This window comes from Manis pentadactyla, chromosome 10, assembly GCF_030020395.1.
Source record: "Manis pentadactyla isolate mManPen7 chromosome 10, mManPen7.hap1, whole genome shotgun sequence".
Lineage (NCBI taxonomy): Eukaryota > Metazoa > Chordata > Mammalia > Pholidota > Manidae > Manis > Manis pentadactyla.
This window is the reverse complement of record NC_080028.1, coordinates 60049950-60075348: the sequence shown is the minus strand read 5'-3', so window position 1 is coordinate 60075348 and position 25399 is coordinate 60049950. Positions and strand designations below refer to the sequence as shown.

The window sequence follows — 25399 nt, the reverse complement described above, 5'->3', positions numbered from 1 at the left end:
AATGGAACTACTCTTATAATTTCCACTTGAACCTTTAAAAAGCATCTAAAACAAAAATGTCAAAAACAGAGCTCTGCTTCATGCCCTGCCCACCCCCACCAAGCCTGCTCCTCCACTGTCTTCAGTCTTAGCACTCTCCCCCTCCACCAGGCCAAGGTTTACTTAGGCCAGTCTTTTCAGAGTTATCCTTGATCCTTCTGTTTCACACCCCATTTCCAGTTTTTAGGAAGTCTTGTCATCAAAATATACTGTAATGTCATCCCTTCTTACCAACCCCACTGCTGCTCTGAGCCTCTATGCTCACCTGGGTCACTGCAATGACCTCCTCACTGGTTTCCCTTTTCCTTTAGCTCTTGGAGTCTGTTCTCTGAATAATTGCCTGGGAGCCTCTTTTAAAATATAATCTGATTGTGTCATTTTCCTGCTCAAATCCCTCCAGTGGCTTCTCATCATACCTAGAACAAAATTCATAAGTATCATTTTGGAAACCAATGCTTTGTATGACCCGACTTCTGGCTCTTCTACATCTTAATTCGTTTGTCTCGTTTTCCCTGCTCACTCACTCTGCTTTAGCGACGTTGCCCTCCTAGATTTTCCTCAAACAGAGGGAGAATAAGTATTCTTCCATCCCAAGGCCTTGACACTTGCTATTCTCTACCTGGGGTACTCCTTCCCTGGCTGTTCATATGGCTCACCTCCTCACTTCATTCAAGAACTACATCCTCAGAGAGAATGTTCCTGGACACCTTAACTAAGATGGATCAGCCTGGCCAACAGAAACATGAAAGGCTGCTCCACATCACTGATTATCAGGGAAATGCAAATCAAACCACAGTGAGATATCACCTCACACCAGTCAGAAAGGCTAATACCAAAAAGACAAGAAATAACAAGTGTTGGCATGGATGTGGAGAAAAGGGGACCCTTGTGCTCTGTTGGTGGGAATGTAAATTGTTTCAGTTGCTATGGAAAACAGTATGGAGGTTCCTCAAAAAATTAAAAATAGAAATACCATACAACCCAGTATATATTCTACTTCTGGATATTTACCCAAAGAAAACAAAATCACTAATTCAAAAAGATATATTCACCCTTATGTTTATTGTAGCATTATTTAAAATGGCCAAAATATGGAAGAAACCTAAGAGTCCATCAACAGATGAGTGGATTAAAATGTGGTACATATATACACTGGAATATTATTCAGCCATAAAAAAGAATGAACTCTTGCCATTTTCAAAAACATAGATGAAGCTAAATGGTATTATGCTAAGTGAAATAAGTCAGAGAAAGACAAATACCATATGACTGTACTTACACGTATAATCTAAATGAAAAAAATGAACAAAACAGAATCATAAATACATAGAGCAAATGGCTGGTTGTGATAGGGGAAGGGAATGGGGGGTAATGGGGGGAAACAGGTAAGGGGATAAAGAGATACAAACTTCCAATTATAAAATAAATAAGTCATGGCCATGAAAAGTACAGGATAGGGAATATAGACAATAATATAATAATAACTGAATGGTGACAAATGGTAGCTACACTTACTGTTGCAAGCATTTTATAATGTATAGGATTGTTGAATCACTGCTGTATACCTGAAACCAATATAATATTGTATATCAGTGATAGGTCAATAAATAAATAAATAAATAATTATTTTTTTAAAGAATTGAAAAAAAAGCAAATAGGACAGCCTGTCAATATTTTGTCTTACCTTACTCTATTACCCTAGCCCTTAGTTTATATACTTTGTCCACTTATCTCTCCTACTAGACGGGAAGTTCTTTGAAAGCAGACATCTCATTTCCCTTATTCACCCACAGTGCCCACAGTGCCTAGGCCAGGGCTTGGGCTTGACAGCACTCAGTAATACTAGTTAAAATGAATTAATCATACACAAAAAGGGATAAATTTTAGGACATAAAATTATACCTCAAGAAAACTGTGTAAAAAGAAGCAGACCCCTCATTTAAAAATTTAGGAAAAATGAATTCAATGAGTGATTTAAAGCATACTTAACTAACTATGCTTACCAAGATAAAAATTTAAATATAGATTTATAGAAAGCAGTGTTTCTAGTTATAATGTCTGATTTTATCCAGTGAAAGGTTATTTCTTTTTCAATTGTATGTTTGGAGGTTTGAGACATTGTAATATAATATTTAACAAAAATTACTCACATATTTGAGTGTTTTCTGAGTGCTCAGAGACTCTGCTTGTTTGTACATAAATTATCTCAAGTACTCCTTTGAGGCAGGTGTTATTATTATCTCATGATGAGGAAGGTGTGGCTTAGAGAGCTTGTTTCCAGCCCAAGGCCACAGCTATTACCTGAGAGTGCTTGGATTTGAACAGATATTCTCCAGAACTAATCCTTATTAGGGACTGAGACAAAAGGAGAGAGAAAGACGGTGCGATGGAACGCAAACTGCCATTTTTCTAAGTACGAGAGGGTCCCAGGATGTTGAACTCCTATTGTCTCCCTTACCTCCTTTGTTCTCTACCCAGAGGGGTGGGCCATTATGTTCAGCCAAGCCCAGCATCACCCTTTTCCAACTGAACTGCCTTCACAGTGATGTGCTAATGGGACTGCAGCACTTGTATATCATATCACTCTTTCTTGGTCTCTAATAGAGTATATGCTTTCATTCCAGATTCGCTATAAAAATAAAGAGGCTTATAAATTCATCTCAAATAATCCAGTGATGTCAACTCCTTTCTACACTGAATCATCTACATTACTGTAGAATATTACTGGTGAACATGTTCTATGACATAAATTCTCTTGGTCTATTGAGCTGCTGCTCAAATACCTCCAGATACCTTTCTTTAAGGCAGTCATATAAGTGGGGAAAAAAATAAGTTGTCCTAATTCAATTTTCCTATTTAATGCTGTTCAGAATTAACATCTGTCTGTGCTCCTGTCATCAAGAGTAATTGTCAACACTGAAATGTTTTCCCAAAAGACAGTTTCACCACTTTCCCTTCACCACTGACCTTATACCTCATGTCCTGACTTTCCCATCTTCTCCATCTCCATCCTCTCCCTTCTACTCTGACTTCTTTGGCATTTACTTTTTAGTTTTCCCTCTTCATTTTCAACCTCTCATATCTGATATTACCACCTCTCCTCACATTTAGTTACATGTTCTCAGACATCACTGTTTTTGTATTTAAACAAGGTCATCTTGGACAGGGGAGCCAAGATGGCGGCGTGAGTAGAGCAGCAGCAATCTCCTCCCAAAACCACATATATCTATGAAAATATAACAAAGACAACTCTTCCTAGAATAAAGATCAGAGGACACAGGAAAACATCCAGACCACATCCACACCTGCGAGAACCCAGTGCCTCGTAAAGGGGGTAAGACACAAGCCCCAGCCCCGCGGGACCCGAGTGCCCCTCCCTCCAGCTCCCGGCGGGAGAAGAGCAGGCAGAGCGGGAGGGAGACGGAGCCCAGGACTGCCGAACACCCAGCCCCAGCCATCCGGGCCAGAGTGCAGACACAGTGCGTGCGTGGGGGGCCCTGGATACTAGGGAAACAGGGCAGCAAGAACAGTGAGCGGATACCGGAGGCCTGGCACCAGAGGACATAAGAAAAGCGAGTGGCCATTTTTTTTTGTTTGTTTGTTTTGGCGAGCGCTTTTTGGAAGTCTTAAAGGGATAGGGAACCTAATAATAGGGAAACAGGGCAGCAAGACCGGTGAGCAGATGCCTGAAGCTGGCGCCAGAGAATAAAGAAAAATGAGTGGCCATTTTTTAATTTATTTTTTATTTTTTTAATTTAAAAAAAAATTTTTTTTTTTCTTCTGGTCGTTGTTTTGTTTTGGCAGGTGCTTTTTGGAAGTCTTAAAGGGGCAGGGCGGGACACTTAATCCAGAGGTAGGGAATCCGGGGATCTCTGGGCACCGTAACCCCTGGGCTGCAGGGAGCAGGGAGGCCCCTTACGGAGATAAATAGCCTCCCAGCAGCTCCTGCTCCAACGCGACTCCACCACTTTGGAGCAGCTGCCCGAGCCAGGCCACGCCCACAGCAACAGCGGAGATTAACTCCATAGCAGCCGGGCAGGAAGCAGAAGCTCTGTCTGCGAGCAGCTACCCAGCAAAAGCCACTAGAGGTCGCTGTTCTCCCAGGAGAGGAGGGCCACAAATCAACAAGAAGGGAAGTTCTTCCAGCCGTCACTTGTCCCAGCTCTGCAAACTACTCCTATCACCATGAAAAGGCAAAGCTACAGGCAGACAAAGATCACAGAGACAACACCAGAGAAGGAGACAGACCTAACCAGTCTTCCTGACAAAGAATTCAAAATAAAAATCATAAACATGCTGACAGAGATGCAGAGAAATACGCAAGAGATATGGGATGAAGTCCGGAGGGAGATCACAGATGCCAGGAAGGAGATTACAGAAATGAAACAAACTCTGGAAGGGTTTATAAGCAGAATAGATAGGATGCAAGAGGCCATTGATGGAATTGAAACCAGAGAAAAGGAACGCATAGAAGCTGACATAGAGAGAGATAAAAGGATCTCCAGGAATGAAACAATATTAAGAGAACGGTGTGAACGATCCAAAAGGAACAATATCCGTATTATAGGGGTTCCAGAAGAAGAAGAGAGAGGAAAAGGGATGGAAAGTATCTTGGAAGAAATAATTGCTGAAAACTTCCCCACACTGGGGGAGGAAGTAATCGAACAGACCACAGAAATACACAGAACCCCCAACAGAAAGGATAAAAGGAGGACAACACCAAGACACATAATAATAAAAATGGCAAAGATCAAGGACAAGGAAAGAGTTTTAAAGGCAGCTAGAGAGAAAAAAGTCACCTACAAAGGAAAACCCATCAGGCTATCATCAGACTTCTCAACAGAAACCCTACAGGCCAGAAGAGAATGGCATGATATATTAAATGCAATGAAAAAGAATGGCCTTGAACCAAGGATACTGTATCCAGCACGACTATCATTCAAATATGATGGTGGGATTAAACAATTCCCAGACAAACAAAAGCTGAGGGAACTTGCTTCTCACAAACCACCTCTACAGGACATCTTACAGGGACTGCTCTAGACGGGAGCACTCCTAGAAAGAGCACAGCACAAAACACCCAACATATGAAGAATCGAGGAGGAGGAATAAGAAGGGAGAGAAGAAAAGAATCTCCAGACAGTGTATATAACAGCTCAATAAGCGAGCTAAGTTAGGCAGTCAGATACTAAAGAGGCTAACCTTGAACCTTTGCTAACCACGAATTTAAAGCCTGCAATGGCAATAAGTACATATCTTTCAATAGTCACCCTAAATGTTAATGGACTGAATGCACTAATCAAAAGACACAGAGTAATAGAATGGATAAAAAAGCAAGACCCATCTATATGCTGCTTACAAGAAACTCACCTCAAACCCAAAGACATGTACAGACTAAAAGTCAAGGGATGGAATAACATATTTCAGGCAAACAACAGCGAGAAGAAAGCAGGGGTTGCAGTACTAATATCAGACAAAATAGACTTCAAAACAAAGAAAGTAACAAGAGATAAAGAAGGACACTACATAATGATAATGGGCTCAGTCCAACAAGAGGATATAACCATTCTAAATATATATGCACCCAACACAGGAGCACCAGCATATGTGAAACAAATACTAACAGAACTAAAGGGGGAAATAGACTGCAATGCATTCATTCTAGGAGACTTCAACACACCACTCACCCCAAAGGATAGATCCACTGGGCAGAAAATAAGTAAGGACACGGAAGCACTGAACAACACAGTAGAGCAGATGGACCTAATAGACATCTATAGAACTCTACATCCAAAAGCAGCGGGATATACATTCTTCTCAAGTGCACATGGAACATTCTCCAGAATAGACCACATACTAGGCCACAAAAAGAGCCTCAGTATATTCCAAAAGATTGAAATCCTACCAACCAACTTTTCAGACCACAAAGGCATAAAACTAGAAATAAACTGTACAAAGAAAGCAAAGAGGCTCACAAACACATGGAGGCTTAACAACACGCTCCTAAATAATCAATGGATCAATGAACAAATCAAAATGGAGATCCAGCAATATATGGAAACAAATGACAACAACAACACTAAGCCCCAACTTCTGTGGGACACAGCAAAAGCAGTCTTAAGAGGAAAGTATATAGCAATCCAAGCATATTTAAAAAAGGAAGAGCAATCCCAAATGAATGGTCTAATGTCACAATTATCGAAATTGGACAAAGAAGAACAGATGAGGCCTAAGGTCAGCAGAAGGAGGGACATAATAAAGATCAGAGAAGAAATAAATAAAATTGAGAAGAATAAAACAATAGCAAAAATCAATGAAACCAAGAGCTGGTTTTTTGAGAAAATAAACAAAATAGATAAGCCTCTAGCCAGACTTATTAAGAGGAAAAGAGAGTCAACACAAATCAACAGTATCAGAAACGAGAAAGGAAAAATCACGACAGACCCCACAGAAATACAAAGAATTATTAGAGAATACTATGAAAACCTATATGCTAACAAGCTGGGAAACCTAGGAGAAATGGACAACTTCCTAGAAAAATACAACCTTCCAAGACTGACCCAGAAAGAAACAGAAAATCTAAACAGACCAATTACCAGCAATGAAATTGAAGCGGTAATCAAAAAACTACCAAAGAACAAAACCCCGGGCCAGATGGATTTACCTCGGAATTTTATCAGACATACAGGGAAGACATAATACCCATTCTCCTTAAAGTTTTCCAAAAAATAGAGGAGGAGGGGATACTCCCAAACTCATTCTATGAAGCTAACATCACCCTAATACCAAAACCAGGCAAAGACCCCACCAAAAAAGAAAACTACAGACCAATATCCCTGATGAACGTAGATGCAAAAATACTCAACAAAATATTAGCAAACCGAATTCAAAAATACATCAAAAGGATCATACACCATGACCAAGTGGGATTCATCCCAGGGATGCAAGGATGGTACAACATTCGAAAGTCCATCAACATCATCCACCACATCAACAAAAAGAAAGACAAAAACCACATGATCATCTCCATAGATGCTGAAAAAGCATTTGACAAAGTTCAACATCCATTCATGATAAAAACTCTCAGCAAAATGGGAATAGAGGGCAAGTACCTCAACATAATAAAGGCCATCTATGATAAACCCACAGCCAACATTAATATTGAACAGCGAGAAGCTGAAAGCATTTCCTCTGAGAGCAGGAACTAGACAGGGATGCCCACTCTCCCCACTGTTATTTAACATAGTAATGGAGGTCCTAGCCACGGCAATCAGACAAAACAAACAAATACAAGGAATCCAGATTGGCAAAGAAGAAGTTAAACTGTCACTATTTGCAGATGACATGATGCTGTACAAAAAAAACCCTAAAGACTCCACCCCAAAACTACTAGAACTGATATTGGATTACAGCAAAGTTGCAGGATACAAAATCAACACACAGAAATCTGTGGCTTTCCTATACACTAACAATGAACCAACAGAAAGAGAAGTCAGGAAAACAACTCCATTCACAATTGCATCAAAAAAAAAATAAAATAGCTAGGAATAAACATAACAAAAGAAGTTAAAGACTTATACTCTGAAAACTACAAGTCACTCTTAAGAGAAATTAAAAGGGACACTAACAGATGGAAACTCATCCCATGCTCATGGCTAGGAAGAATTAATATCGTCAAAATGGCCATCCTGCCCAAAGCAATATACAGATTTGATGCAATCCCTATGAAACTACCAGCAACATTCTTCAATGAACTGGAACAAATAATTCAAAAATTCATAAGGAAACATCAAAGACCCCGAATAGCCAAAGCAATCCCGAGAAAGAAGAATAAAGTAGGGGGGATCTCACTCCCCAACTTCAAGCTCTACTATAAAGCCATAGTAATCAAGACAATTTGGTACTGGCACAAGAGCAGAGCCACAGACCAATGGAACAGACTAGAGAATCCAGACATTAACCCAGACATATATGGTCAATTAGTATTTGATAAAGGAGCCATGGACATACAATGGCAAAATGACAGTCTCTTTAACAGATGGTGCTGGCAAAACTGGACAGCTACATGTAGGAGAATGAAACTGGACCATTGTCTAACCCCATATACAAAAGTAAACTCAAAATGCATCAAAGACCTGAATGTAAGTCATGAAACCATTAAACTCTTGGAAGAAAACATAGGCAAAAACCTCTTAGACATAAACATGAGTGACCTCTTCTTGAACATATCTCCCCAGGCAAGGAAAACAACAGCAAAAATGAACAAGTGGGACTATATTAAGCTGAAAAGCTTCTGTACAGCAAAAGACACCATCAATAGAACAAAAAGGAACCCTATAGTATGGGAGAATATATTTGAAAATGACAGATCCGATAAAGGCTTGACGTCCAGAATATATAAAGAGCTCACACGCCTCAACAAACAAAAAACAAATAACCCATTAAAAAATGGGCAGAGGAACTGCACAGACGGTTCTCCAAAAAAGAAATACAGATGACCAACAGACACATGAAAAGATGCTCCACATCGCTGATTATCAGAGAAATGCAAATTAAAACTACAATGAGTTATCACCTCACACCATTAAGGATGGCTGCCATCCAAAAGACAGAGAACAACAAATGTTGGTGAGGCTGTGGAGAAAGGGGAACCCTCCTACACTGCTGGTGGGAATTAAATTAGTACAACCATTGTGGAAAGCAGTATGGAGGTACATCAAAATGCTCAAAACAGACTTACCATTTGACCCAGGAATTGCACTCCTAGGAATTTACCCTAAGAACACAGCAATCAAGTATGAGAAAGACCAATGCACCCCTATGTTTATCGCAGCACTATTTACAATAGCCAAAAATTGGAAGCAACCTAAATGTCCATCGATAGAAGAATGGATAAAGAAGATGTGGTACATATACACAATGGAATACTACTCAGCCATAAGAAAAGGGAAAATCCTACCATTTGCAGCAACATGGATGGAGCTGGAGGGTATTATGCTCAGTGAAACAAGCCAAGCGGAGAAAGAGAAATACCAAATGATTTCACTCATCTGTGGAATATAAGAACAAAGGAAAAACTGAAGGAACAAAACAGCAGCAGAATCACAGAACTCAAGAATGGACTAACAGGTACCAAAGGGAAACGGACTGGGGAGGATGGGTGGGTAGGGAGGGATGGGGGGGAGAAGAAGGGGGTATTAAGATTAGCATGCATGGGGGGGTGGGAGAAAGGGGAGGGCTGTACAACACAGAGAAGGCAAGTAGTGATTCTACAACATTTTGCTATGCTGATGGCCAGTGACTGTAAAGGGGTTTATAGGGGGGACCTGGTATAGGGGAGAGCCTAGTAAACATAATATTCATCATGTAAGTGTAGATTAATGATAACAAAAAAAGAAAGGCAGTTCCTGTGTGGTGACCTCCAATGAGTTCTACACAAGGGTATAAAGGGCATATAAAAGTGTAGGCAAAGGGTCTGTTTCTGTTTATACAGAGGATCAAAGCCTAATTGGGCTACCCCGAAAATGAACTAAGATACGATATGAAAAAGGACTTCCAACATTATCACTCTCTGGAAGACTCGTGCCAGAAGATGATCATCAAAAAACCCCAACAAAGATCCATGCACTGCTACAGCTGTAGATGCACTCATCCCCCCAGTTCCTGGACTTGCCATGGGAATGAAGAAGGAGATATCTAAGCTGGCCTGTGCATACAGTAAAACAAATTTGACTGGATCTATACTGTTGGAAGTCAACCAAGAATTAGGAGAAGTGCAAATTGTAGCGCTCCAAAATCTTACAACTACAGACTATTTACTGTTAAAAGAACATATGGGATGTGAACTGTCCCCAGGAATGGGTTGTTTTAATTTGTCTGATTTCTCTCAGACTGTTCAAGTTCAGTTGGACAATATCCACCATATCATAGATAAGTTTTCACAAATGCCTAAGGTGCCTAACTGGTTTTCTTGGTTTCACTGGAGATGGCTGGTAATTACAGGTATGCTTTGGTTATGTAACTATACTCCTATTATATTAATGTGTGTGCATAATTTAATTAGTAGTTTAAAACCTATACATGCTGAACTTACTCTACAAGAAGATATGTCAAAGAAATAATCAATCTTCCCATGTTTTCTTCCGCCTGCTACTTCTATAGCTTTTCTTCTTCCTTCCTAATTACAACCCTTAAATAGAATTCGTGCCTCATATCAAATTTACCGAGTATCATAATTCTTCCAAGTGGTAAAGATACCTCAAGACAAATACTGGGCATAGAAGCTACAGGGCATAAATATGCAAAGAAATAAAAAGCTAACCATTTCAAACAATAAGGCTTCTCTCTCACTTACCAACTTTACATTTCCCTGTATGGCCCTGGAAGATGACTGGTTAGCCAGAGACGGGTAAGATTCCTCAAGGGAGGAACAACCTAAGACAGGCACAGTCACAGGGGGGTCATCAGGTGAGAAATCGGGGATCAACAGAGGTGAGGCTTAGAACCTCACCCCCCCTGTTCTGAGAGAAATCTTCTGCATATGTGGATGTCTTATTGCCCTTGTCTAGCTTGGATTAACACATAGTCTACAGGCACACACCTGATCATCTACATTTGCTCTCTTACGACACTAAACTATGTTTTCTACCTATATCTTGTATCTACCTACCACTTCAGCATTTTATTAAAAATAATAATAATAAAGAGAGAAATGTGGTATCCACATATAAATCAAGTATAAAAATGAAATGAGTATTCATATTTGAACTGACTGTTTATAGTTCATAATGCATGAGCAAAACCAAAAGTTTCTGTGATGACTGCCTTTGTACTGTTCACCATGTAACTTATTCACTATGTAAGAATTGGTTCTCCATGTAAGAACTTGTTCGTTATGCCTCAGAAGATTGGAGACTGACGAAAATTAGGCTTGGGGTGGCTTAATGATTGTGCATTGAGCATTGACTCCCCTATACAGAATTTTATTGTTGTTAACAACCGTTTGATCAATAAATATGAGAGACGCCCTCACAAAAAAAAAAAAAAGTACACACTTCCAATTGTAAAATAAATAAGTAACCAGGATGTAATGTATAGCATAAGGAATATAGTCAAAATATTGTAACAACTTCGTATGGTGATAGCTGGTACCTAGAATTATCATGTATATAAATGTTGAATCACTGTGTTGTACACCTGAAACTAATGTAATGTAATACTGTGTGTCACCTACCCTTCAATAAAAAATAATTATCTACAAAAAAAAAAAAAAAAAACAAGGTCATCTTTCATCCGTAAATTACCCCCGATAATACCTTGCAGTTATATAGCATGTTATGATTGTCAAAGGTGTTTCACTAATGTAACTAAATCTTCCGAGCAATGCTGCAAAGTAGATATTACCATCTCAATTTGAGAGAAAAAGAAACAGAGTCACAGAGCCTTGTCCCCTGCCCCATATTTCCCAGAAATGTACAAATGGGAATAGAATTAAAGACTGTTTTTTTCTTCATTTCACCACAGCACGCCACCTGTTAGCTTATGCAGTAGATTATGGTAGGATTTAGGCAGTCCATTCTGGTAACTGCTAGCTACATGTGGCTATTTAAATTTAAATTAATTAAAATGACAGAAAATTCAAAATCAGTTCCTTAGTCAAATTAGCTGCAATTTAAATGTCAATAAACACATGGAAAGTGGCCACTGTATTGGACAGTGCAGGTATTGAACATTCGCATCACAGCTGAACATTCTATTGGACAGTGCTAGCTAGGTCCCTGTTACATTACTGATACTGAGAGAAGAGAATTTCTACTATATTGGTTTTGTCTCTGCAGTTGCATCGGAATGATGCACATTCCAGGAAATATGGAAGCATCTCATGTCAGGGGACATTTAGTTCGTTGTTCCCCACTCTGGACAGATTATCAGAATTACAAATTCCTGACCTATTAATTCTTGAATGAATCTGTAGTGCTTGGAGATGGATTATTAACTCCTAATGTGCTAGTTGGGAACCCTTTTATTGATAAATCAAAGAATCAGAAAAGGCAAAATGACCCCATGGCACAGTAGACATTCTGTTACAATTCTCTTATTTTATCATTGCAGAAGTTTAAATCCAAAGAGGTAAAGTAACTCTTTCAAAGTCACCCAGTTGGTGACAAAGCCAAAAATAAAATGGCTAACCATATTCCCTAACCAGTGTACTGTCCTCGAAACCATGCTATTTGAGTATTTGTAACCTACCAAGGCCTATTCTAGATGATAACTGGGAGAGTCAGAGGGCTGCTTCTTCTTCCTCTGCTCATTCTTTTCCTTCTACCATCATTAAAAATGTAGGCGCTGCTTTTCTCAGGCTGTGCCAAAAAGGAGCAGCCATATGAGGCTCCCAGACAGCTGGCCAGCAGGATTCTACAGCCTCGTCTTGGATAATGAGACTATGTCTCATACCATACCGTACACAACTTGTTCCAGAATAAGTGTCTGCTCAGAACACCTGCCACACTGCCCTTCCTCCTTCAGCCACTGCACACAGCCCTGATCTCCTTTCTATGGAGTTCTAAATAAGTCAGTGCTGGTAGCTGGAGAAACTGCCACCCATCTTGCCTACTAAGTTATAAAGCAACAGCTGGGTGTGAAAATATAACCCCTGTCACTTTTCCAAACAGAATGAGACCTGGCCTGAAGGGGCCCGGGGAAGTTACTGAACATGCTGTAATTCCCAGCTGCTGCCTGGGGTAACATTTCTCCTTCCTGAGGTTCTGGGGGGCAGAGGGCTGTGATCCTTTTCAATCACTGATTTTCTTCCTCGTGCCCGACTACTGTCTATGCTCCACTGGCATTTGCTCCCTCTAGTCTTAAATGTTTCTGTGTGTCTGGGTGTGAAGTTCAGTGACTTTGGGGCATAACATCCTGAAGCTACTTTTTCATTACTCCTAGAAGGAAAGCTGAGATTTCTCAAGCAGAAGGCAAAGCAACAACTGAGATCCTGGCTTGACATTCTTTTGTGCTTGAAAACACCAGCTTGCTAAATTTGGTTGCTGTTTCTTTTTTTAGCAGTCTAATACAAAAGTCTGAATTTCCCATACAGAGAAATAGTATTAACCAAAGGTGGTACCTATTTGAAATTTTTCCCCTAGCATCCATTCTGTGTTGCCATTTCTGATTAGATTCCTCACTTACAAAGGATAATTAGGGAGTAAAATGGATTATGAGTTTCCTCAACACAAAGCAGAACCGAATAGTTAGTAGCAAAAGTCCAACAGCTGCCCATGTTCATTTTTATCCTAGGAATCTGATGAACATAAGCAAGAATGAGTATGTTTTAAGCAAACAGCCCATGTTCAGAAGGGACCTTGGTGCCGGGAATGAAATAAAGCCTCAGTCCAACTGAGCTCGATAATCAGCAAAGCCGCCGCCATCTGTCAGGGCTGGTCTCCCCTCCCCTGGGCTCCGGCTCCTGAGGCCCAGCTGACAGACGGGCATCATTAGCTGGCTTGTGCACTAGGTCACTCCACTGGGACAGGTCACCTTGTGTCTTTGGGGTGTTTTATTCCCCCCTGTTCCCAATTCTGATACTGAGAAAGGAAAATTTAATTTTTATTTTAAGATTAAATGCTGACAGTATGCAATCTGTCAGCTCCTTGCTGGTAGCCAAGCAGGTTTGCTAAATTAAAAAAGAAGGGGAAAATAGGATCCAGCCTCCCCTTCTTTCAGTCCTCTGGGATCAGAAGCAGGGGAACCCTGACTGTGTACAGCCCATTTAAATGCAAGCTCCTCAAAGATGCTTCCAGCCTTTACAGTACTCTGTGGCTTAATGAGCAGGCATGGAGATAGCATCTATTCTGGCTAAAATGCAATGGCAAAGAGAGAAACTGGCACGAATGGAGAATTAAAGAAAGAGACTCAATATGCTGGTGAGTCATGGCAGGATCCATGCAGGGGACCACTTAGAGGCACAGAGAGCAAATCAAAGCTACAAGCACACTCTGCTCACCAAACTCCAAACTTTTAAAATAAGTTATCTGTTTAACACCTCATTCAGTGCACAAAATATGTTTCACAGTTTTTGTACAGAATTTTTTCCCTTTACCTACCCAATATTGGGGGCCCACACATTTTCTACTTTCTCTAGAGGTAGCTGTCAATCATTTATCTCCTCCCCTGAAGGATGCCCACAACCCTGGCTTCTTGACCCTCTTGCTGAACTCATTTTTTTCTCTTCCTCATCTTGATTTCTGAGGACTTTCTCATGAGTGACAGTGACCTAGTTTTGGACCTCACTTCAGGTAAGTGCTGGCAAGAATTTTCTATTAGTCAAATCTTATCGTAATCAATATTCTCTTCTGAGATAACTCAATTCTCTTAATAAAGGAAGACACATTTTGGACAAGCATAAAATTATGAATTCAGCTGCATTTTAATTTGGTAGGAGGATTAATAAAGCCCAAAAATACATGATGGGAAATCTCTTAGATTTCATTTATGTAAAGAATCCATGCAAATGTTGCCCTTTCATCAGGGAACTGCTCCAAACTATCTAGATGATGAATCATCCCACAAAATGGGTAGATTTTAGTTTGAGGATCTTAGAGCTTTTTAAAATCATGGATATATTTTACAAATATCACGAAATACAATGAGGACTTGGTCCTCTCTGCTGATTTCCCAAATAGGTGCTCAGCAACACCAGAGGAAATCACATAACAGTGCAGATCGAGACCTCTACAAACTTGGTCTTTGTACGTCCTTGTACAACTGGTCAACTTCCTCTTTATTGCTTCCCAGTGGTTATTTCAGACCTTTAGCAATGCACTCTCACCTTTGACTTTGCTGAGAAATTAGAGGCTTTTAGACATTATCCCGTTCAAAGTCCTGCTCTGACATACAAGTGTCTGCGCCTTGTCCTCTCCTGGCCCTTCTCTACTCTTTTCATGTCCCTCCTGCTTCCCCAGGACTGGGGCTTTCATGTGCTACCTTCTCTCTCTTTAGCCATACGTTCTGCTGGCTCCTTCCTCTCAGGTTCCTCTTGCCTGTCTGAAATTTTCGCCCTCTACCTATGTCCACTCAAGTGACTTCTTCCTTTCACTGAGAAAAATGAAAGCTTACACATACTGTTTAAACTTCCTCAACTCCCACAAACTCTTCAAACATTCCACTGTGTTTTTTGACCTTCCTGAGACCCTCTGGCAAAGGTTACCTTTGACCTTGGAATTTCCAAATAGTGAGAATTGGAGTTGTGGGGGCTGGAAAGCTGACACGTTCCTCGATCTTGTGTAGGTTCTGAAACTGTAGTCCACTGAGATCAGTGTGGATACAGCTCACTTCCCAAATCTCTGTGCCGAATGCCAAGAGGCAGTTCTGGACTCACATACCATCTCACACTTCTCTGGCTACATATCTTTAGAAAAGTTACTTATTATTATTATTTTAGTTACAAATTATACAGTTATTTGGGTTACTAATAGCTAACAGGGATTGAGGATTTACAATGAGTTGGACAGGGAGCAGGGCTAGTTCTTTGTACGTGCTATCTCATTTAATTCTTACAGTAACTCTGTGAGCCAGCTATGATGATGAAGATGTTATAAATGAAGAAATGGAAGCACAGAGAGGTTAATCAAACATTTGCCACTTCAGTCACACAGCTAGTGAGTGGCAGAAATAGCATTCTTAGGCACTCTCCTGTACTTTGTCTTATTCCCATTTGCTCACAGAGTTGTGTATGAGATAAAATACAAGCTCCTATACCAGACAGGCATTTCTTCATGCATGTCCCAAAATATAAGCCTGCAGCATGTCCCAAACCATAAACATTACTTTTCCCCACTCTTCCATGATTCCCTATATCATTTGTGGGCCAAATCCCCCTTTACAGAAACCTAAGAGTCCATCTAGATGTTTTTCTCTCCCTCATCCCCCCATTGTCCTCCCGATCTCCAGCTCCCCTACAGTCTCCCTCCCACATTTCCCAGGTCAGACTCCTCATTGCAACTCTCACAGCCTTTTGTACAGCTCAGACCACCACCTTTCCCTGCTATTGTACTGTTCCTGCTGCCACTCTTGCTGGGGTCTGGCTTTGCTCTAACTGATCTTTTACACTGTTCCCAGAGGAGCTTTTAAATACATAGCGGATCAGTCCTTATTAATTCTCTCTAATCGAGACATAGGGAGGTTAAATTATCTGCCCAAAGTCTTAAACTTTAAGTCCAGGGGCTGTGGATCAAAATCCTGCACTCTAAACCACAAGCCCACCCTGGCTCTCTGAGAACGAAGGGGTCAGTCCATGAGAGCCTGCCCGCTGCCTGCTCTCTGCCGGCGGCTTCCGCGAGGCTTCTACAGCTATGCTTTGGCGCTGTACCTGATTTTGACTCACTGTCAGTTTGAGTACAATGACTACAAAATAACACATCAAATCCACCAATTTATGCTGTGTTCTTTCTTGTCCAAGTCTCTATACAAGCTCCGAGATACTCACAGCAGAATCATGCAACAGATTTCCTACAAAACACTGGTTTGTCAAATCCATCAGACTCAGTGCTATTTTTAAAGGGCAAAATATGGTGACAATGTAAGTTCTCTAAAGAGATCAATATCTGACTCTTAATTTTTCTCTGTTGAAGGCATCACAGATCATTTATTGATCATTTTTAAAAGTAAAATAAGAAAATGTACATGTCATTTCACAAAAAGCTTTAAAGCTGGACTGAAGCTACAATACAAAGAGGCTTTGTGCAGTGTTTGTGCCTGTAGCTACCTTTCATATGGGCTTGAGGATTTTCATTTGCTCTTTTCAATAATCCCATGTAAGGCAGGACTTTCTATCCCTCTTTGGTGAATATGTACACTGAAGCTCAAAATATCCAACCAACTTACGTCAGGTCACTCTGTGGGCTGGTGGTAGAAGTGAGATTCAAATAACCTACCTGCTGATATTAAGACCCAAGCTGCTCCCAATGCCCAGTCTCTCAAGAGATCTGAAAATATGTTTTAGGTAAACTTTTATTTTGGGTAATTTTTGATCTGCAGAAGAGTTGCAAAAGATAGTATGCTCTTCACCCACTTTTCTCCACGCTAACATCTTACAGTATGACAATACAGGATCAAAACCAAGAAGTTAACATTTGTACATTACCAGTAATGAAGTACCAGTCCTCATTCCAATTACACTGGCTCCTTCTGAATGACCTTTACCTGTTCCCGAGTCCAGTCCAGGACACTACGTGACATTCAGTCATCATGCTTCCTCTGTCCCTTCCAATCTCTGCCACTTTCTCAGTATTCCCTTGGTTTGCATTACCTTGACAGTTATAGGGAGTATGTGTCAGGCATTCTGTAGATGTTGAAAATAATTTTTTGATACTCAAAAATGTCACTTTTCTGCTTACAGCACTTTATACCTATTTGATTTTTTGTAGATCTGTTTCAAATGACAGACTCCCTGCACTTTTGCCTGGAAATGCCCACACATTTTTTTCTTTACCCTATTAAGGACCCAGAACTTTCTCAACACTCTTTATACCTCACAAACAGTTGTAGTGCATATGATGAACGTAATGCCTTTCCTCACAGTCTCAGATAATTGGATCCTTGAATTCTTAAGTAGTAACTGAACTGAAATCATTGCAGAAAAGATGATGAACATATATGTAAAATTAAGATGAGGCCATTCCAGAGAGAGAGAATAGTAGTTATATGAAATGGATGTACATTTTTAAGAAACATAAGTTTGTTACTATAGCAGAAACCAAGTTAAATGAACACTGGATATGACAGTCCACACTGACTTGTCCCAGACAAGATAATTCTTTGCTGCCTATTACTTTAGGCTTGAGGAATATTAAAGGCTAGATTCTGATGTTTGACTTCATGGAGTATGCCGCCACCTGGAACCTGGCACTCGTTACTTGACAAATGTGAATTTCTTTCCAGAGAATGCTTACCTAACACCCAGTATATGCCAGATACTCTTCTAATGCTTTACACACATTAGCTCATTAAAAGCTTACTGCACCCATTTTACAGTGGAGGAACTGAGATTCAGAGAGGCTAAATGAGTTAGACAGAGAGTAGGTTGCGTGGCTGGATTTGAACCCAGGCAGTCTGTCAACTGAATCCACTCGTTTAACTGTGGTGCTCCACTGCTTCTTTGTTATCTACCCAGAACAATCATAATTTAGTGTTACACATAACTGAATTTTTAAGATGACTGGATTTAAAATTATTTATCCTTTACTGTTGGAACTATTTCTAAAATACATCACTTGCCTTCCTCACTTAGATATCATATTTCCTGGTAGCAGAAGATTATTAATGTGAACACCAAATCCCATGTTTTGCTTAACTATTTTTATTTTGCTCTACACAGTGAGCCCATACTGATAAAGTACTGATGAGTTACTTTCCTGCCATTTTAATTTATCAGTTGCCTTTATCCTTCACTGCTGCCTCCAGTTGCACAACTCTGACAACATCCCTTTTCTCTCTTTGCAATTGCCTGCTGCCCATGTGCTATTAAAACTGCATCTAAAATAAATGTAAATACTGAGGGCTGTCCTAAGGCCCTCTCCCAGGAGCTCAGAGCAAGGGGGAGTATGCAGTTTGTGACTTGTATTTCCATTGTTCACACTCACTTAGATGGCTGCTTTGCTTTTTCCTTGGTGCTATTCCACACCATTGAGGTCACTTCTGGATAAGTGAACTTAATTTATCACACATCTTGAATATCACGTCTTAGGAAAAGGGATAACAGATTACCACCAGTGACTATATATCATCAACCAAATTATAAAATGCCATGCCCTATGTGGCAAAACATAGATTAGTGGTTCATCTTCTAAATAATAATGCAAATGTGATCAATTTATCAATAAGGTCCACTGCTATCAACATCAGAATTGGGCACAGTGATTTTTCTTTACCTTAATTGAGAAATTCTCCCTTGGGACAAATATGCTAACATTTGTGGCATTTGAGAGCTCAGGGTGGGGTGTGCATTGTTTTTAGCAAGTATTTGGTGTCCCAAGGGACATATAAAGGCAGTAATTTCTAAAGGATGCCATTTCCTATTCTTACTCCTAAATTCTCATCAGGGAGAGCATGAGACATTTTTTTTCTTTCTTCCCCAACACTGAAATTATTCCAAGCATTTCCATTTGGATGGAGTTTTTGTTCCTGGCTTGTTCTAGTGGAAACAGAGGAGTCCTCCATCTCAGCAGGGTTGGGCCAAACTGAGGAGGAAGCTCTTTCAGCTGCTATTTCAGACCCAGCCATGTCTGGGAGATGGTGGCTGGATTCAAGCCAAGGTGTTTGCTTTTAATTCTCAAATCTCCTATGGTCTTTGGTATTGGCTGCCTCTCCCATGGTCTTTGGTATTGGTTGCCTCTGTGACATCCCAAAGCATCTACATAAGGGAGGAAGCCCAATCAGGTGCCTTGAGGGAGATTCTACAGGGACAAAGGGTTTCCACAGCTTAGTGTTTTTTCCATTCGGGCACTCAGCAAACCTGAGCAGGTTGCTCCTAGTTTGGAGGGGGAGACTGTTCAGTGATGGAGAGTTTCTTGGTTCTTAGGTTGTAAATATAACACTTACAACTTGTCATTTATCAATCTCATGCCTGGTGACTATTTTCTTCTTCCATAAATGGAACTGAATAGCTCCTAAGTAGTCTTTGTTCATCAATAATAAATACTGCTATTAATTATGTGGCTAGTGAATATGCATGTGTGAGATTTTATCAGAGTTTATCAATTAACAAATGTTATACAGAATTAAGAAAGGAATACTCATTTCAATTCTGTAAACCATATACTTGCTACACTTGAACAGTACCTAAAGTCCTCCTAAATTTGATAAACACACAATCAGATTCATTTTCTAACCAAATGAAACTAATTTATTTCCCACTCTACCGCCATTATTTTGTGGACCACAGGACTGAAGAGGGGTTCAATTTTGACACTAAATTACAGTCAAGACAGTTTCCTGATGGATGAATTAATAATATTCAAAATGAATTGGGTTACCAGGAAACTTTACAGCATGACTTTTTAAAGCAATAACAAATGTAACTGGGGTTTTCCAGAAATGACATCTCAGTTCAACTCATTCCCTATCAACTGTCTCTGGTTTTATGTGTGAGAGAACACAGCCATGAAACCCGGATTCTATTTTTGAGGTAGTTATCCAAACATCAGTAACCTCTAAGAATAGCAGCGACCATATATTAATAACCAATTAAGGCATTCATCTGTGCTCGCTGCCTGCTTGTTAACTTCATCCTCAGTTCAGAAAACTGGGTTGGATTTGAATGACAACAGTGGGGGAAAGGTTCCACTTTTTTTTTTTCCAGCAGCTGACTCTGGGTAACATGGGTTTTTTCCACAAGGCTCCAGAATAGATAGCTGTCAAGTTTCTCCTTTCATGGTGGTATCTGCTGGTCTTTGACTCATAACGTGGTGACTTTATAAGAGTGATTGGCTTAAGAAAAAAAAAAATCCCATTCTCTAGGTAGTAAACGAACACTTGTTAAAAACATTGCACCAACATTTGTTCTCTTTTACTTTCTCCTCTCATTTCTGAGAGTTTCTCTTCTCTTATCCTCTAACTCCCACTCACTTCTCCTTACCTTTCTCCACGTTCGGAAGGAGACTCACCTCATTGTCAGGCATCACTCCGCTTAGTCCTGTGTCACCCAGGTTCTCACCCAAAGGTTTCATCCAGGATGATCAGCGCAGTGCCTGGTTTGACTGTCCCCCTTTTGATAGAAGATGATAAACTGTTTTATTATTTATTTATTTATTTTTATTGAAGTATAGTTGATAGACAATGTTATCAACATAACGTTTGGCTTCAAGTAAAAAACACAGTGATTCGACAGTTATTACATGCTCACCCAACTAATATAGTTACTATCTGTCAACATAGAAAGATGTTACAGAATTACTGCCTCTATTCTCTATGCTGTACTTTCATCCCTGTGACCAACTTATATTATGATCATGATCTCTGCCTCTTTATAGAAGGGGAGAAACTGGTTCAGTCAGCAGATCACAATGGAGGCCACCAGGGGGGTAAGAACGGAGCAAGAATTTCTCCCTTCATCACCAGCTCTCATGGCCTTTCCTGAAAGAAAGATTTAGGAGGTAAACAAAGGATGAAAAGAAGAAAGAAGTAGGAGATAAAGAAGAGATTAATGATTGCTCCCATGTATGGAGGGCTTACTTGAAATCAGAGTCTTCATACATCTGAGTTCATTTAACTCCATAACGACCCTGCAAAGGATGATTATCCTTATTTTAAAGCTGGAACTCATGAGGCTCAGAGAATCTTTGCACATTGCACCAGAACACCCAGCTCATAAGCTGCAGAGTCAGAATTTGAGGCTAGGTCTGTACTACGCATCCCTCAGCTGCCTCCCACCATTCCATGCTGCCTCCATAGGGGTGAGGATGAGGCCAAGTTCGGCTCTGGGAGTGCCCTCATGCCCCGCTGTCCTCCCCAGGAGTCCCAGTGACTGAGACAGAAGCAGCCTACTAGCGCCAGTACACCAGTGAAATCCTTGGGTTCCCAGCTACTACTTTCCCCTGGGGAGGCATAACACTTCCAAACAGGGCTCAGCTCTCTACTGAGAAGGTGCTGACATTCAGACACAAAGATGACTTTGTTGTTCACTGCCAATCAGACATTTTTAATGGGCATTTTGGGGCAAAAAGCATGGTTTGTAAATCAGAACTGATCCAGCCACAATTTTTAGTTTGTATACGAGATGCCTGATGATGGTAATAATTACAATAAAATAAAAACAGCTACTATTCACTGAGCTACCATCCAGAAACTCTGACAGCATTTCTACTTACTGCTAAATAACTCTGTGAGGTAGATATTGTATCTCCATTTTACAGATGAGAAAACAGAGGCTCAGAGACGTTAAGGAAATGCCCAAAGTCAAACGGCAAGAAAGTGCTGAGAAGTAACCAGAGGCAGGTCTGTGTGCACCCGAGTCCAGAATGTGTGCTTCATCACAGCTAGTCCTTCCCTGTGCCTGCCAGGCTGGGAGGAAGCCTGGAAAATTTGCTTTGAGCATCATGCCTGGGAGCAATCAAATTCCCATTCCTTATTAACTGAATAACTGAAACTCTTCTGTTTCTTTCTTACAGTAGATTTGATTACAAACTATCTTGCCCTCATTGTTGAGTGTTAATAAGTTTTCAATGGCTCCCCATTACCCAGAAATTAGGCATCCAAATGCTTTTGTTGGAAATGTAAAGTCCTTCCACAATCTGACCTCAGCCCACTTTCCTATCTTATTCCCAACCATCTTTTTATTAAATCTCTGCTCCAATGGAACAATTTCACTTTCTTTATGATACACCAAGTGTTTGCCCACTGCCCGTTGTCCAGTTCTGCCTGTCCTAAAAGCTGCCACTTACCTCTCTATTAAACCCAGCTCAAATGTCACTTCTTAAAGCATCTGGAAAATTCAGACTTCCACCTACTTTAATAGCAGTTATTGTCAGTATAGTTCATTTGTCAATGCATGTGCATGACTTAAACGCATGTCTACTTCAGGGCCTTGATGCATTATTTAAAACACAGAATGCTATTTAAATTTTTTATTTGATCCCAATTACAGAGAAATCTCCTCCGATCATCCTCAATATCATCTGTGCAGCTCAAAATGTGTACTGCCTGGCAGCTAGCAGGCACGGAAAACAATGGGCTTGGGCTCTAACAGTATGGCATCGTAGCCCAAGTCCGTAACATGTGTATCTATAATAATGTCAATGCTATTAGCAGAGATAACCCCCTGCTCACCATTTGAACTGGGTGGAAGTCACAGTCCTGTTAATGACTTGGTGCTTCCATTTAACCTAAAAGGATGAGAATGGAATGAAAGGTGAAGAGACAGGATGAATATTAACCTGAAGAATGAAAATGAAATTTGACTTGGAAATGAGTAATCCTTTTGCACATTTTATTTATTTACATCCCATTTTCCATCAATCTCTGTCTTTGTTATGTACAACTGAAAGGATGGGGTGGGGGGATAAATCAAACTTGGGATTGAAAGAATTCCTTTAAACTTTGGTAATTCTGATGAACTGCTGCCCTGAAAAAAATATGTTACCTTCAGGAGTACCAGGGTACCCAGAGAGACTGTAACTATAACAAACTGCCTTGCTGCTTCCTTGAAGGTTTGTTTGTTCACCTGCTTATGAGTCAATGGTGGAAAAAATGGCTCCAGTGCTGCAGGGTAGTAACCTTATTTGCCCATGACTCTATGAACCCAAAGTTCCTTTCATCTGGGATAAATAATTCAGGCAAAAAGAACAGTGAACACATCCAGAAAACGGGGAAAAATACGTCCTTCCCAAAGGCTATTTGTACACACCACATTCCTTTCCACCGCCTCTAGAAAAAAAGAGAGTAAGAGCCCACACGGACGGGAACGCCAACTATATCATTACCTGAAGTAACAAATCTGCCACGAGGGCCAACGCTGTCAGATGTGAAGACAAAAGCTCCAGGTTTCATTTTAGTACAAACTGCTTTCCTCTTCCCTTTGACAAATGCCTCCATTTTCATCTCAAAGTTGCTCTTAGAATGAACATGTAATTATCTGGTCTTGTTTACAGCAACAAAGGTCAGGTTCTTTAGCAGATATTAATAACCACTCTGCTAACAGCATTCTTCCAGCTCACCCCTCATGCTGAGCTTTGCCCTGGTTTCAACCTTATGAAATTTCTTGGTGCCCATTCTGTACCCTACCAGCTTTGTATGCCTATAAAGCCATGTGATAACCACTGTCAGCCACATCTCCGCTTATTAAACCTAATCATTATGCATTAAAAAGACATCACCTTGTTCTATTAGGGTTAACAGACTTTGTCGGTGTAATAGAGAAAAATGTGTCTGATTTACTTGGACCTCCCCAGGATTGAAAGCCTGAAAGAGCATGACAAAGAAGTTTCAGTGATTCAAGAAATAGGTCATCGTGGCAGTATCATTTCTGAGTCAAGGTTCAAGCTAGCAAAGTGGAAACTGCCATAATTCCTCAGAAAAGCACAGTAGAGCACCAAAATAATTTTGCCTCAACTATTAATCTAAACTATGCAGGTTTCGTAACTGCTTTAGATCTAAAGTGGGGCCAGCTATTCAATTTTATATCTACTTACATGTTTATAAAGCTGTAATAATAACTAACATCATGTCATATGCTAGGCAGTGTTTAAGGTATTATTTATAACAATCCTGGGATGTAGTTACTCCTACTGTCCCCACTCCACAGTGGATAAGCTAGGGCACAGAGAATTAACTGCCCAACCATGCAGATAATAAACGACGGAAATGGACTTGGAACCCAGGCAGTGTGGATAGAGATGCTAAGGGCTAAAATACCACAAGCGTCTGTCTTTCTGACCTGGTCCATAACTGCCAGGGTCCCAGCCAGAGGGCTGTAGCAAGGAGAAAATGGTCACCAAGTTTTACTTCTAGTTTACTTTTACACCTCGAATCCCTCTGTAGGAACACAGTTTGTGATTAGTCCAATAGCAGGGACAAAGACATGCACTGCAGAAAGCCTGAGAGGTTTGTTCTCCTTCTGCCTGGGCAGGAAAAAGTTCTCTAAAGAGAGGGAAACAAAAGCCGTTATTTATCTATCACCTGACAACAATTCTATAAGGTAGAATTTATTATAGATATTCCTCTTTTACAGATGAATAACTCAGAAAAGCTAGTTAAGTCACCAAAGACCATATAGTTAAGAAAAATAAAAAGAGGAGGTAAAACTCACTCCACTTTATTATTCTTTGTCCCTAAGGTATCATCAGGGCCTACAATGTCTTCAGTATTGCATGAAACAATGATCAAAGAAAAAGAAAAAGGAAGGAGGAAGAGAGGAGGAAAGAAGGGGGAAGAAGGGAGGAGAGTTCTTATGTGAAAAGTTTGGGAAACTCTTGATTAATCTAAACTATGTAGGTTTCTTAACTGTAGGACTTCTCAGAACCTTTAATATATTAATATGCATTGAAGGATACAGTATGAAGAATTTATTTTACTCAAAAATTCTTTTTTTTTCTGCAAGACATCTTATGGGAACAATGTTCTATAAAGTACATTTTGAGTAATGCTACTCTAGACATGTGAAGACTTTCTAGGAAAAATATGCGGTTCAGGTAATGTTTGTGTTTCATTATTATCTTTAGGGCAAAGGCCAGGGTAAACAGAATAGCAAGCCCAACCGCTTTGATCTTGGATTTTCATTATCAGGTGTGGGGCAGAATCATAAAAAGCATTTAGGGCAATGGTAGCCTGAAGCAAAAAACTACTTTCAGACAGACAAATGTGTTAAACTCTT

At 40.2% G+C, this 25399-nt stretch overlaps 1 long non-coding RNA gene across 1 annotated transcript in view; it reads right to left on the bottom strand.

Moving 5' to 3' along the window:
• LOC118919486 (uncharacterized) overlaps window positions 1–24250 on the bottom strand; it is a 48661-nt gene extending 24411 nt beyond the window's left edge. The window contains exons 1-3 of the long non-coding RNA XR_005027535.2: window positions 23511–24250; window positions 22858–22913; window positions 20697–20797 (exon numbers count right to left, since the gene is read on the bottom strand). This is a non-coding gene — a long non-coding RNA (uncharacterized LOC118919486). The remainder of the gene's footprint in view (window positions 1–20696; window positions 20798–22857; window positions 22914–23510) is intronic.
• Window positions 24251–25399: the final 1149 nt, after the last annotated feature.